This window comes from Eurosta solidaginis, chromosome 1, assembly GCF_040869045.1.
Source record: "Eurosta solidaginis isolate ZX-2024a chromosome 1, ASM4086904v1, whole genome shotgun sequence".
NCBI lineage: Eukaryota > Metazoa > Arthropoda > Insecta > Diptera > Tephritidae > Eurosta > Eurosta solidaginis.
The window spans coordinates 254,569,100-254,583,930 of NC_090319.1; the positions used below are offsets into that span (position 1 = coordinate 254,569,100).

The window sequence follows — 14,831 nt, forward strand, 5'->3', positions numbered from 1 at the left end:
TGTAGTCGGCATAAAACGTGTAAGCCCCGACCCGCCAATTTTTAAGAAATATTGAAAGTACTACGACGCAAATTGAAAGAGACGCTCAACCTAAATCTCTTCGAAGGTAAATCACGACAAGTATTTTGGTGTTTGGTTTTTTTTTTTTTTTAAGAAATTAAAATTATTTGCAGTTTATAGGACCCACTGAAAATTTGCAATTTTTAAGTAGAGTATCCAATGTTCATTCAGTCCAGCAGTAAGAGTCAAAAGTCAATACTTAACTTTTTCACTCATTTTACCCGACCTTAACTTTTGTATCCAAAACCGTTCCCTCAGTTATACATTACTGAATGTTTTTAATATCACTGTCCAATATCTGGATCCGGATTCAGTGCATCAAAATTCATGGAAGTACATGTATTATGTAATTGCAAATTGGTAACCGAACTATATATTTGTATTAGTATGTCAACAGAAAACTTTTAAAACGTATTAAAATTACACTCATTATTTTATACAAATATAGAAAAAACACTTGGTGTATAACACGATATCAATTCATATATCTACACCTTTTTCAGTTTAGTTCAGAAAGTTCAGGAAGTCCAGAATTTTCAACTGAAGTTCAGAAAATTACAATTGTAGATCAGAAAATTACAATTCAATTTTCAATTTTAATGTTCTGAACTTGAATTGTAATTTACAGGGCTACAAATAGAAATTCTGAACTTCAATTTTAATTTTTTAAACTTCAATTGTAATTTTCTGAGCTTAAATTAATCAATCAATTAATCAACTACAACTTTCTGACTTTCAAAACGTGCTTTGTATTTTTTATATTAAGTGGATGCACTCAGAGAAAAAATCGTTCTAAAACGAACGAAACAAGTTCAAAATTAAGAACATTCGTTGACAAAAGTCTGCTAAGTACGTTTTTTCTTAACTCGTGACCGATGGGCTTGTTTTAAGAACAGTTTTTCCAAGCACACCGTTCGTATTTTATGACCACTTTGGTATTGATGTGTGAACCTTCAGTGCTCATTTCAAGCAATACTTTGGCTTGATTTAAGAATTTTCGTTCTCACGCTTCTAGAACGATTTGTGGTCGATTAAAAATTTTTCGGTCTCAATTCAAGAACGGTTTGTTCTTGATCTTTGTTGGAGGGGGTGGGGGGATGGAGAGGGAAGGTGATTTTTCTAATTAGTACTCATTTATTTATTTTTATTAATAATAATTTTTTTGTAATTAATAAAAAATATTAATAACAAAAAAGCTATTATTAAAGACCAAAAGATGAAAAAACGCATAATATGCATTTTTTGATGTCTTTCTCTTATTGAGAAATTGTTCATTTTATTGATGCAATCTGAATATATATTTAAAACATTTCATAACAAGTTTGAGAATTAGCTGTACATATATGAGTGGAACTGAACGAAAAATAAGAGTTAAAAAATAGAAAATAAAAAAATTGTTTTAAAAAACTTCAGAGTTTGGCGGTGATCGAACTCGAGCCACACGATTACAACCGCAACATCGTAGCCGCTGAGTGCACACGAATTATACCGTTTCTTTTTTCTTGAACTTAGTTTAAGAACATTGTTCTTAATTTAAGAACATTGTTCTCATTACTAGAACATTTGTTCATATTTTAGACCAGCCGTTCTGTTTTCAAGAAAATGGTTGTCAGTTCAAGAACAAGGTTATTGTTTTGAGAACAGGTTACTGAAATTCGATTTGCTACTGTAATAGAGTAGTCGAAGCAAATCGCCTAATCAATTAGTCGAAGCTGGACGATATTCGAATATCTAAACGCACTAGTAACTATATTTTCGGTTAAGCGTCGAATAATGACAACAAATTATAAATACGATCTGAAGAAATTTTATTTAAAAAATTTATCGACCGCAAATGAAATAACCTAATGTACATACATGCGTTTCAAAAATTATGTAAACATTGGCTGAAACAGCAGAAAGAACTCAAGAAATGCAACAATAAGAAAACAAGCAGACAAATTGTCTAATACTGCATAATTATAGCCATTTCTAATGGACATCTATTTTTACATTCCAATGCATTCGCAGTTAAACATGCATATGTACATATGAATGTATGTACATACTACATTAATTTCATCTCATTTGTGTTGCATCATTATTAAAATTTCTTCTTTACACCGTCATTCGCACGTGTTTACGCACAAACATATAGCATGAACATAAAAGCCATTGACATTCAAAATCCACCATAAATAGCGTAAAGTGGGGCAGATTCATCACATGTTTCTACGTTTAGGGCCTAGGAAAATAGTCAACGGTTCTGACATTACCTTTCTTCCTTCCCTCTCGCTCTCCCTAGCAAACTATAAAAACAATTTTTTAGATTTCAATCAGATCGAACCATACATACTATTTTTTTAGAATAAATCGGTACCTGGTCCACCCCGTAGATAGAAAAGTATCCCAAATATTAACCTAGTTAAAAAGTACCCACGAACCCAATTTCCAGCCAATCGCACCATAAGTAAGGCTTTTTAGACAGGTCGGCCCCTGGTTCATTTCCCGAAAAGGTTATATCAAATATGAAGGACATAATGTACCCACTTATCAACTTACAAGCAAGCCGCACATTTTACTCGACTGTAACTGAAACTTTAAGTAATATCTCTTTAACTAGTAATGATAAGAGTTTTGAAACAACATACGAATCTAACGAAATATAAAACTAAGATGTGTAAATAAGGCGAAAAATTGTCGTTTTCTAAGAGTGACGGGTGGGACTACAAAATCACCCGTCTATGTAAGTGGATGACATCACTTTTCAATTTCAGACAAACTACGAAAATCTTTTCAAAATCCGCTGTATAATATGTTTTGTTGAGAAACTAAGATCCAATTTGTAATTTAACATAAATTGTATATTTAACTTGAGACGGGTTGGACAGGTTGCATTGGAAGCACTAAAGCTGCCTTTAGTACCTCGCTATAAAATAAGGTCCGTTTTCACAGCGTTGTTTGAGCAGGCCTAACACTTATAGCGTTTTCTTTTCTGAAATAAATTGTTACCTAAATAAATGGTAAAACCTTAATAGTGTTACTCCTACCCCAGAAAATTGTCAACATATAGTGCATACAGAGAACATTTCATCTCACCACATTCACTCATATCACAAATCACACAAGAAGATTGCGCATTGCGTATGTAAACATTAGATCATCTCTTTTTTATGGGCAATTCTTACGTCATTTTCCTTTAGCTCTTGTATTTTTCTCGCTTTCTTTCATTCGCTCAAACAGTCAACTGTTACGAGATGCGCAAAACGAAGCAATTTTGAACTCGTGAGTGCGCAATCTGGTAGGTGATCTGTGCATTCATATTAACAGAGTATATGTGGAACTCAAGAGCGAATTGAGAGTTTCACAGAGTTGCATAGCCACACCGCCATTTTATACAGGGTAAAAGTGTAACGCTTTTGCGTTGCGAGCAGGCAACAATTTTCACAAAAGAACGAAATACCCCTTAAAGGCGTTACCTGTTTTTTAGAATAGAACAACAACCCTTGCGCGGCGTACAAAAAGCGTAACACTATAGCCAGAAAAGAAAACGCTATTAGTGTACTACGTTTTTTTTTATTCCTCGCCGCCATTTAAGCGATTCATACTAGAGCCGTATTTGACAAATGCGAACTAAATATATATGTGAAAACAATGTAGCATATAATTAATTAGTCATAGCCTGAAGTGGTGTCAGCCGGTGATTGAGCATAATTAAAAAAAAAAAAATTGATAATTGTATGCAGCAACAAAAAGAAAGCTAGCTCGTATACTCATAACAACAAATAAAATTACAACTACAAAAAATTCTTCTGAATAATGGCATTGTTCTTTACTGTAGAGATAATATTTAACTAGACCTGTGAAGCTTTCAGCTTAGATTGGATTATAAACAACAAAAAAAGGAAAGTTAAGCTTAAATTCAAAATAAAAATACATATACATACATACATAGGTATACACTAGACTAACCCACTTGAAAAAAAGTATTTCCAACTTTTGGGGCACTTGAATAAAACCCAGAGACATAAGAGTTGTAAGAGAAAGGAAATATATATATTGTTACGAATATTAGCCACACTAAGGGGTACTGTCATCTCTAAACTGATGCTAAGCAGTGACTTGATGCACATCACTAATTCAGTCATTATGTCTACACATATGTATGTATTTTTCAAGTTCCATGTCCTTAATTTTGAGATTCTGTGTAGCGACTATTAAATATATAGAAATGACCGCTTGAATAGAGTTGGAGGTGGCGTTTTATTTACCATTGATACAATCGAGTTCTTGTGTATACGCGTCCAGCTTAAAACTAGTTATGTTTATTTATCAAAACACATTCCGTCACCATAGACGCTTCCTCTGGTGTTCTGCAGGGCAACCATCTTGGTCCAATTCTGTTCTTGCTCTTGATAAACAATATTCGAATTTTCAATTATTGTATGCTGACGATTGGTGCAACCTAAACTATATGCCGCTCAATCTTAAAAAATGTAAAGTTATGTGTTTTCCGACCAGCTTCATATACAATTAACAACTATAGTCTAGAGATTGTTAATAATTTTGTTGACTTGGAAGTCATGATGGATTCCAAACTTATTTTCAACCTATATATTAATTCTACAGTCAATAAAGTCAAGGGTGATTTTGCTTTTGTTTAACGGTGGTCAAAAGAGTTTAACGACCCTTATGTTACTAAAGCTACGGTTTGTTATCTGGAACCCTCGCTATGAAGTCTATGCATACAGGCTCGAATCTATGGACATAATTTTTTTAAATATTTGCCTTAAGAAATTTTCAATTGGACTCTTTATTTTGTCTTCCACCTTAGAAACCCGTTAAAGCTCATCAATCTTCCAACTCTTGCTAGTCGAAGAGAAATGCTTGGTGTATTATTTATGGCAAAACTACTAAATGGGCCAATTTCAAGCCCATTTCTTCCGAACGAAGTGAGTTTTAGTGTTCTCTCGAACCACGAGTCACTACAAATCACTTCTTCTGAAACAATCACTTCTTCTAAATGAATCTTTTCGGTGTTTATGACAGGATTATAACTCTCCCTCAAACACATTTGATAGCTCGGACTTCCCTTTTTAATTAAACGGTTTTATTTAGGTTGACTTGACAGGCTGCACGGCCAGCGCGAATTTTGTAATTAAAATTTATGTAACTTCCCGATAAGCTACAAACTTGAAACTTGGAATATAGTGCAGAACCCGATGACAAAAAATCGCCGCTAGGTGGCGCAAGGATCTAGATATTCACCAAAAATCGTATTTGTGGTCCGATTTCGCTCATATTTGGAACACATAATACATACAAGAATAGAAAGCGACCTATGAAAAAAATCGGCGCTAGGTAGCGCATGGATCGAGATATTGACCAAAGTCGTATATGTGGTCCGATTTGGCTCATATTTGGAACACACATTACATACATGAATAGAAAGCGACCAATGAATAAAATAAATTTTTTAGTTAAACGGTTTTATTGAAAGCAATACTTACATTAAGTAGAAATAATACTAAAAGATAGAAAATAATTAGGTAGGTCCTAGGTACTAGTCATCACACTCCTCATCAATCTAGGGCGTTGATCACACAATTAAATAAAAGCGATGGGCGCGTGAAATTTCTAAAAATGTAAGGCGTAGCATAACCTGATTAAAATTCAGTTGGTCTTACTTATGACTATCAATAGAAATTTGACGCGTCCAACGCTTTTATTTAATTGTCTGATCAACGCCCTAGATTGATGAGGAGTGTGATGACTAGTATCTAGGACCTACCTATTTATTTTCTATCTTTTAGTATTATTACTACTTAATGTAAGTATTGTTTTCATTAAAACCGTTTAACTTAAACATTTTTTTTTAATTAATTTATTTTTTCTATAAAAAAAAAACTGTTCTTGACTCACTTCATAATTAATGTAGTATTTGTATGCTTCTAATATTTCTTCTCTATTTATTAAAGTAGATATTACACTCAGCTGAGCAGTTTTAGATCTCGACGCTTGCAACCCACTACCTATCATCAACTCGGCAAAAACCAGGCATGCTTAACGAACGAAACGATATCATTTCGTTACGATAATCAACGCTAATAAACGAAACGAAGTCATTTCGTTTCGTTTATTAACGTTAAGAACGTCAAATTAACGTTTCGTTCGTTAAGCATGCCTGGCAAAAACAAATAAAATTATTATAAATATAATATCTTTAACAATTGAATTTCGTTTCTTCTGCAATGTTTTCGGGATAATTTGGGTATTGCTTCGGATCATCACTATCTTTTGACTATTTAGAAATCATTTTGGATCTATTCTGGGGTTTTTTCGGGATATTCTCGAGCTTATAATTTAGTTTTTTTTATCGTTTAAGGACTGTTTGGGAAAACTTTGTATTGTTAAATACAAAGAGGGCGTACTTGTCTATCGACTTTTATTTTTTCCCGGGGCAGGTCCTCTTTGATAAGGGAAGATGCATGTCAAATTTCACTTTGGCCTAAACCGTTCTGAAGATATCGCTACCGAAAGCTGACTAAAGGCTCTTTTAATAAGTAGGCGTTGTTACGCTCATTTTGTTTTAATTCTTGGTAGACAGACCTCGTGAAAAATTTGAAAGTAAAAGTTCACTTAGGTATTGAAATATCGAAAGAATTTTATTTACAGTAAATATTTGATAAATAAAAAGAGGGCGATATTATAAACCCATTCGATCTGTAAAAAAATATGTAAAATTTCATTTCAATACCGGGTCTGTTGATTTTATTGTACAGTTGCCTGCGTAGACGGCTATGGCGACTCCTTCTTATTGAAAAGAATGTATCGTTGTGTGGAAATTAAACTATATGGTAGGCATTGTTTATTCCTCCTTAATTTGGATTTTTGTTTTTGCTCACTGTGCTGTAATATAGCGTAAATGTATGTAAATGTGTAGATGATTTTGGAAAATAAACTGCACGAAAATCTCGTGACTTTTCAAAACGAAAGTTTAGGAGCACGATCGTATTTTGATGGTTTTCTGAACTCTGGTATATCTTTTTCAGATGTTATTAAACCAAACGCTGTACCACAATTTCCGCACTTTCTCTACTTTTTTAAGTCCTAATCCTGGTTGGGAACCAAAACATAAATAGCTATTTTATTTGTGGAACCTTGTAGTAACAGTGTAAATTGCCAATGCTGCTGAGGAGGTCGGTTGGGCGTTATTTTTAACAATAACAAGTAAGGAAGGCTAAGTTCGGGTGTAACCGAACATTACATACTCAGCTGAGAGCTTTGGAGACAAAATAAGGGAAAATTACCATGTAGGAAAATGAACCTAGGGTAACCCTGGAATGTGTTTGTATAATATGGGTATCAAATGGAAGGTATTAAAGAGTATTTTAAAAGGGAGTGGGTCATAGTTCTATAGGTGGATGCCATTTCGGGATGTCGCCATAAATGTGGAGCAGGGGTGACTCTAGAATGTGTTTGTACGATATGGGAATCAAATGAAAGGTGATAGTGAGTATTTTAAAAGGGAGTGGGCCTTAGTTCTAAAGGTGGACGCCTTTTCGAGATATCACCATAAAGGTTGACCAGGGGTGACTTTAGAATGCGTTTGTGCGATATGGGTACCAAATGAAAGGTGTTAATGAGTATTTTAAAAGGGAGTGGGCGTTAGTTCTAAAGGTGAACGCCTTTTCGAGATATCGCCATAAAGGTGGACCAGGGGTGACTCTAGAATGTGCTTGTACGATATGGGAATCAAATGAAAGGTGATAGTGAGTATTTTAAAAGGGAGTGGGCCTTAGTTCTAAAGGTGGGCGCCTTTTCGAGATATCGCCATAAAGGTTGACCAGGGGTGACTTCAGATTGCGTTTGTACGATATGGGTACCAAATGAAAGGTGTTAATGAGTATTTTAAAAGGGAGTGGGCCTTAGTTCTATAGGTGGACGCCTTTTCGAGATATCGCCATAAAGGTGGACCAGGGGTGACTATATAACGTTTTGTACGATATGGGTATCATTTTAAAGGTACTAATGAGGGTTTTAAAAGGGAGTAGCCCTTAGTTGTATATGTGAAGGCGTTTTCGAGATATCGACCAAAATGTGGACCAGGGTGACCCAGAACATCATTTGTCGGGTACCGCTATTTATTTATATATGTAATACCACGATACTGTTCCTGCCAAGATTCCAAGGGCTTTTGATTTCGCCCTGCAGAACTTTTTTAATTTCTTCTACTTAATATGGTAGGTTATAAAGTTTTTCCAAAGTTATTTTTTGCGTCAATAAACCAATCCAATTACCATGTTTCATCATTTTTTCATATTTGGTATAGAATTATGGCATTTTTTTAATCTTTCGTAATTTTCGATATCGAAACAGTGGGCGTGGTCATAGTCGGATTTCGGCCATTTTTTATACCAAGATAAGGTGAGTTCAGATAAGTATGTGAACTAAGTTTAGTAAAGATATATCGATTTGTGCTCAAGTTATCGTGTTAACGGCCGAGCGGAAGGACAGACGGTCGACTGTGTATAAAAACTGGGCGTGGCTTCAACCGATATTACCCATTTTCACAGAAAACAGTTATCGTCATAGAATCTATGCCCCTACCGAATTTGACAAGGTTTGGTAAATTTTTTTTCGACTTATGGCATTAAAAGTATTCTAGACAAATTAAATGAAAAAGGGCGGCGCTCCGCCCATTTTGAAAATTTCTTTTATTTTTGTATTTTGTTACACCATACCATTACTGGAGTTGAATGTTGACATAATTTACTTATATACTGTAAAGATATTCAATTTTTTGTTAAAATTTGTAAAAATTTTTTTTTAAAAAGTGGGCGTGTTCGTAATCCGATTTTGCTAATTTTTATTTAGCACACATATAGTAATGGGAGTAACGTTCCTGCCAAATTTCATCATGATATCTTCAACGACTTCCAAATTACAGCTTGCAAAACTTTGAAATTACCTTCTTTTAAAAGTGGGCGGTGCCACGCCCATTGTCCAAAAATTTAATAATTTTCTATTCTTCGTCATAAGATCAACCCACCTATCAAGTTTCATCGCTTTAGCCGTCTTTGCTAATGAATTATCGTACTTTTTCGGTTTTTCGAAATTTTCGATATCGAAAAAGTGGGCGAGGCTATGGTCCGATTTCGTTCATTTTAAATAGCGATCTGAGATGAGTGCCCAGGAACCTACATACCAAATTTCATCAAGATACCTCAACATTTGCTCAAGTTATCGTGTTTACGGACGGACGGACGGACGGACATGGCTAAATGAATTTCTTTTTTCGCCCAGATCATTTTGATATATGGAAGCCTATATCTATCTCGATTGGTTTATGCCGTTACGGATTACCATTATGCGAACAAAACTAATATACTATGTGAGCTCTGCTCAGCTGAGTATAAAAATATCCATCATGGAAATGCCTTATTGCTAGCTACTCCTCAAGCTAAAAGCCCCGTCACATTCGATTTTTGATACAGCATTGGACGCTGACAGATGAAAAAGTTGCATGTATTTACATGGAGAGCGACAAATAGCGCTACCTGACATGAAAAAGTACAAATTTTCAACTATGTAGCAAGCAAAGCATAAGAAGAATTCGAAATGTGTTTTACCATGAGTGCTTTCAGACTTTGCGATTGTAATTATTTTTTCACACCCGTTGGTACTTTTCCAACATTTTTCACCACTAATAAATGCATTTAACAAATGAGAAGGAGACAAAATATGTTAACATGTATTTTTCTAATATAGTGGGAATGTTAATAACAGTGCTTCGAGAGACACTTTTTATATGAATGGACAAGCCGAAACGAGTTTCAACTGCTAAGACAGAAGTTCTTCTATATTTACAAACGTAACACCTTGCGCTACTGTGACGATATTCGCTTTTGCATCAAAACTCATGAACATGAGAAATTTCATTGTGAAGCGGCCATAAGATTGAATGTATGTAAATAAACGCTGAGAGTTGCCCGTTTCAAAAGGGACAAATAAAAAGTTAACATTTAATAATAAAAAACCAAAATGAGAACTACGGAATATATGTAAGTAAGAAACACGAAAAAACCAAAAATCACAACAGCAAATGGCAAAATGACGATTCTAGCAAGTGTAGCAAATACGAGAAGAACAGAAAAAGTATGGAAGCAACGTACTATGTATGTATATGGATAGCAGCCACATGGAGCGGATTGTTGGTCGTTTGGTTTTGGTGTTAGAAAAAATTATTCAAAATAAATTATGGCAACACAAAGTGTCATTGACCATACAAAATGGTAACAAAAGCAACAGTTGCTGGTAATCAAGCAAGCGCCAGCAACGTTTAGCATTAATACCTGACTTTTGTTTACATTTTAAATACCAGTTAAATATCGGAATTCAAAGTCCGATTTTAAAAATAACTATACTGCCGTCCATACCAAAAAGGCTGTAAAGTTCACTTACTGTTTAACTTAAAAATTAATCATACAAAATTCAAATTTAAAGATAAAAGAAGATTTAAAATTTGTTTTATGTTTCGAATATCTTACAGTTTCCAACGAAAAAGGCAGTAAATCAAATTTCCAACTCAAGAAAGCGTAAAAATAAATATTACTACCTTTATTCTCTGAAAATTGGTTATACACATAAAATTATATATTACCATTAAAATAACATTCTAATAAAATTTTACTGTAAGAATGATTTCAAAGCAACAAAGCAGTTTAAGTCAAACTATTCTATGAAAAAAAGAATAAAAAAGCAGTAAATTTAATTTTAATTAATTTAAATTTAATTTTACTGCTTTTGTATTTACAAGACATGAAGACATGATATCGGGCTCCGAAAATAATTATCTACCAGCATTACAGGATAATAGTTTTCTATAAAAACATTTAATAGGTCATATTCATTATTTATTTAATAATTTGGGAAAAATTTAAACAACGTGACATCAGGACGGACAAGGCGACAGCTGTTTCGATTATACCTTGTAAATCTCTTCAAAGCTTTTTTTCCCGGGAGTGGGATTCGAACCCGCACTGCTACGATGGTTGAAGTGTTACAAACGCATTCAGCCACGTCATGCCTTAATTGGGGTAAACTTACCCCATTCATATTCATTATTTTTTATTGTGTATCAAATAAAACTATTTATGTATTTACTTTAAACAAACGTTAAACTAGGGAAAATTTACCAAAAAGCTACAGAGTAATTACTTCAAAACTACTAGTATACTACCGGAGCTTGTAGCCATACTTTAAGGTATATTATAAGTATCTATCAGGAAAACACCGAAATCTTTTCATGTAAGCTAAGTAAATCTACTCCAAAATTCCCAGAGACTACCCTAAAAACTACTGACGTATTCCAACTTCATTATTTGTTATTGTACTTAAATAAATTCATACGTACATGAAGTATGTTTAACTGAAGGTCTACTGGTAAACTATCTGATAATTTCCGAATAAATACCAGTAGTATGTTTGTAGAGTTAAGATCCAATGTTAGCATAGCTGGGGGTAGTTAGTGCATTACACTTTATTGGAAAAATTTGAGTGCTTAGTGATAGTGCTGACTTCCTCCTCTTCGACTAAAAAAATGTATTACAGTCAATTTATTTTCCACTACTACTAAGCTGAGTGGCAGAGTTGAAACTTGCTTTTGGTTTATTTTTTGCTTGCTATAGTTTCAAATGATCATTTATTTCAAGAAAATTTTAATGATTAATTTTTCCCACTGGGTAGTTTCATTTTATTTTCAAAATATATGTAATACTTCTTACTACAGGCTAGATATACTCACAAACATCAGAGTGCGGAGTGTTATTCGAATATTTTGTATTCAATAGCTGTGTTTTTTTTTACATCTATAAACGTTTACGCTTAATCTTTATATGGACTGCTAAGCGTTAAACTTTATCTACTCTTCTGAAATTGCTGCGCAGAAATGTAAACGTCACTTAGAACTTACATAGAAAATCAAAATTCAACAGACTTCTAAGTCAAGTTAAGTGTTGCTAAGTTTTGAGCAATCAGTAACATGCAATGTTCATATCAGTGAACTGTACGTGACAGTTCTCAAGTCAAGTCAAGTCTATGCTAAGTATCAGTAAAGGGCCATTTAAAATGGCGCGTGTCCACTAATCATCGCAACTGATTCAGCCATTGTAAACTTCACCAAGTAGCGCAACTAACAGCTGATCGCTCAAAATTAGCACACACACACAAACATCACTAATGGCCATATTACGGAAATCTTTAGGGAAATTCAAGTTAAATATTTAAACAGACATAAAATGTTATAATTTTGGAATATATATCATTAAGGACACCTTAATTGCAGTAATTGAAAGAAAATGTTTGCTTGTACTCAAGTATTTAATTATTTTTTCTAAATTTATCTTTAATATTGAGACAATGATTGAAGGTATATTAATCCAATGCAACTCTGCTCTTCCTACTGTTCTTCATTCCACTCCATTCGAGTGCCTTCTTTCTCTGAATTCGAGTGCCTTCTACTCTATTCGCAACATAACCTCAATTTAAGCTGCCAAACTATATAGTAAACAATGGATTCTGCTATATGTTATACGTTATGGCCACCAGAGGTTTGTGTCTCTGATTTTAGGTACACCCTGTTCTGTAGCTAGTTATTTAACCACTGCCGCTAAATGGGTCTCCTAAGCATTATCTAAGCGAGGATAAGCGTTTTTTACGCGCAAACGTAGACGTATATACGTGTAAAAAATCACGGCTAATATTCGAATGTACCTGAAAATATTTTCAGTACCAGGGCCTGTATCGTGTTATACGATCCGTGATCGAAATAAATTTTTTAAATCGCAATAGCTCTGAATGGTGAATCGGTTTAGGGAAATATGCGAAATAATGGCTACCAGTACTCATTACATTCATAACTTGAAATTTTAGTGAAACATTCAGCTTCCCTACCATTATAGCTGAGTGAGGCTATTTTTGCATTACCACTCATTAATGCACTACCCCCAACTCTGGACGTTAGATACAATTTTTATCCACTGCGCGCAGGCTGATTTTATTTTAGTCCCAACTGTACATGTAAAAGTACATAAAAATAAGCAAAATTAAGATACAGATATCAACACGAATCTTGTATTCACCGTAAGCTCTATTTCCAACGCTAGCATCGATGTTAAGCGCCAAATAGCTTATGTCTGAGCCATGAGTGGAATCGCCATCGTTGCCACACTACCTCCAGAGATTTGTTGGTGCACTGCACTCAAACTGGGCTACATGCAGCTAGTAAATGCGCGAGCGAGCGTTTATTGTTTGCGCCATTTCGCACAAGCATTTTGGTTCGCATGCTAACATTAAAAAAATATATATACCAGCATGCATAGACACATTTCTATACATATTAGATAGATACATAAATGAAATTACGAAAAGCCCAATACAAAGAAAAAAAACAGAATTTTGCAATCATATGAAAAAGTTCCAGACTTGTGTGCAAGACCGAATGGGAAAGAAAGGAATGCCCAATAATGATGTATAATTAATTAATCATGAATACATTGCATATTTGCTTTTTAAAATAACCGCCACCTCTATTTGTTGTTGCTAATTTTGTAATTTTACACAGCGAATTAGTTACATAATTTGGATCAGAAAAGGCGTTGGTCTTGCCTTTTTTTTTTGGATATTTCTAGCGGGATTTTGATAATGGAAGATTGTTTTATTAATAATTGAATCTAAAAAAATTAAAAAAAATATGACGCCGAATGGGAGCACCAAGGGAGGTCGAGTCTTCCTCCATCTGCCTCTCCCAATCCAGTAGAGTTCTCCCACTTTCTCGGCTTCCAAACTGCGGCCAGCGAAGCCTTTGGCCCCTTATTCGCTGCGCTATCTTCATGTTTGCGCAACGCTCATACAACTCATTATTATACTTCCCTCCTTCGATAGTAGAGATATACGCCGCGACAAACGTCGCAGCCGAATGTCAAAAATATCCTACCTCTGCCGTGGTTTAACTCAACCCCTGGGCAAAATATAGGTAACTTAAAAACTTCGTTTCCAGACGTACACTTGTATGTCTACACATCGAAATAATTTTATTATGTCTCGAAGTTCTTGGGCAGCAATTTGTGTTGCGTCGAGATCTCAAGCTTTTCAGCTATAGAAGAGACTAGCAGAGTACCCGACGTCGTTCGGGTATAAATAAAAGCATCTAAACCAAACACTTCTAGAGATATTGACCTTGAAAAATTCCATTTGTATGGGAGATGCCACGCCCCTTCTTCGCTATCCCCAATTTTTCCCGAGGGGGTAGGGATTAGTCTTATATACCTCCTCACCTAATTTCAGTCGTCTAGATTTAATTCTTTCAGATATATTGACAACGAAAATTTCCAGTTGTATGTGAGGTGCCACGCCCCCTTGTCGAAAACTTTTTTTATAGCCTACCATAGATTGACGCACTCAGGGTATGTCATGGCAAAATTTCGTTCGATTCCATTCTGCGGTTTAGGCTGCAAGTCCAAACATACATACAGACATACTTTCACAAATATATAGTAGATATCAGCTGAGTGTAATACTTAAAATAATAGAATAGAAACATACTTATAACCATTTATTACTAAAAGAGATGAGAATTTTTTTAATGGGAAAAAGTGAGTCCGAGCTAGGAAATGTGTTTGATTCAGAGTTATAATATTGGCACAAATCGGCTTAGAGTGCAAACCTGCTAACAGACATAAACAAATTTAAATGTCGGGCAAAAAACTATTTCAATTTTTTATTGAAAGCAT

General features: G+C 34.5%; 1 protein-coding gene across 1 annotated transcript in view; it reads right to left on the reverse strand.

The window, feature by feature from the left end:
* The window catches only part of Map205 (Microtubule-associated protein 205), a 152,492-nt gene that overhangs the window by 15,111 nt on the left and 122,550 nt on the right, over positions 1–14,831 (reverse strand). The gene's annotated exons all lie outside the window — the stretch shown is intronic.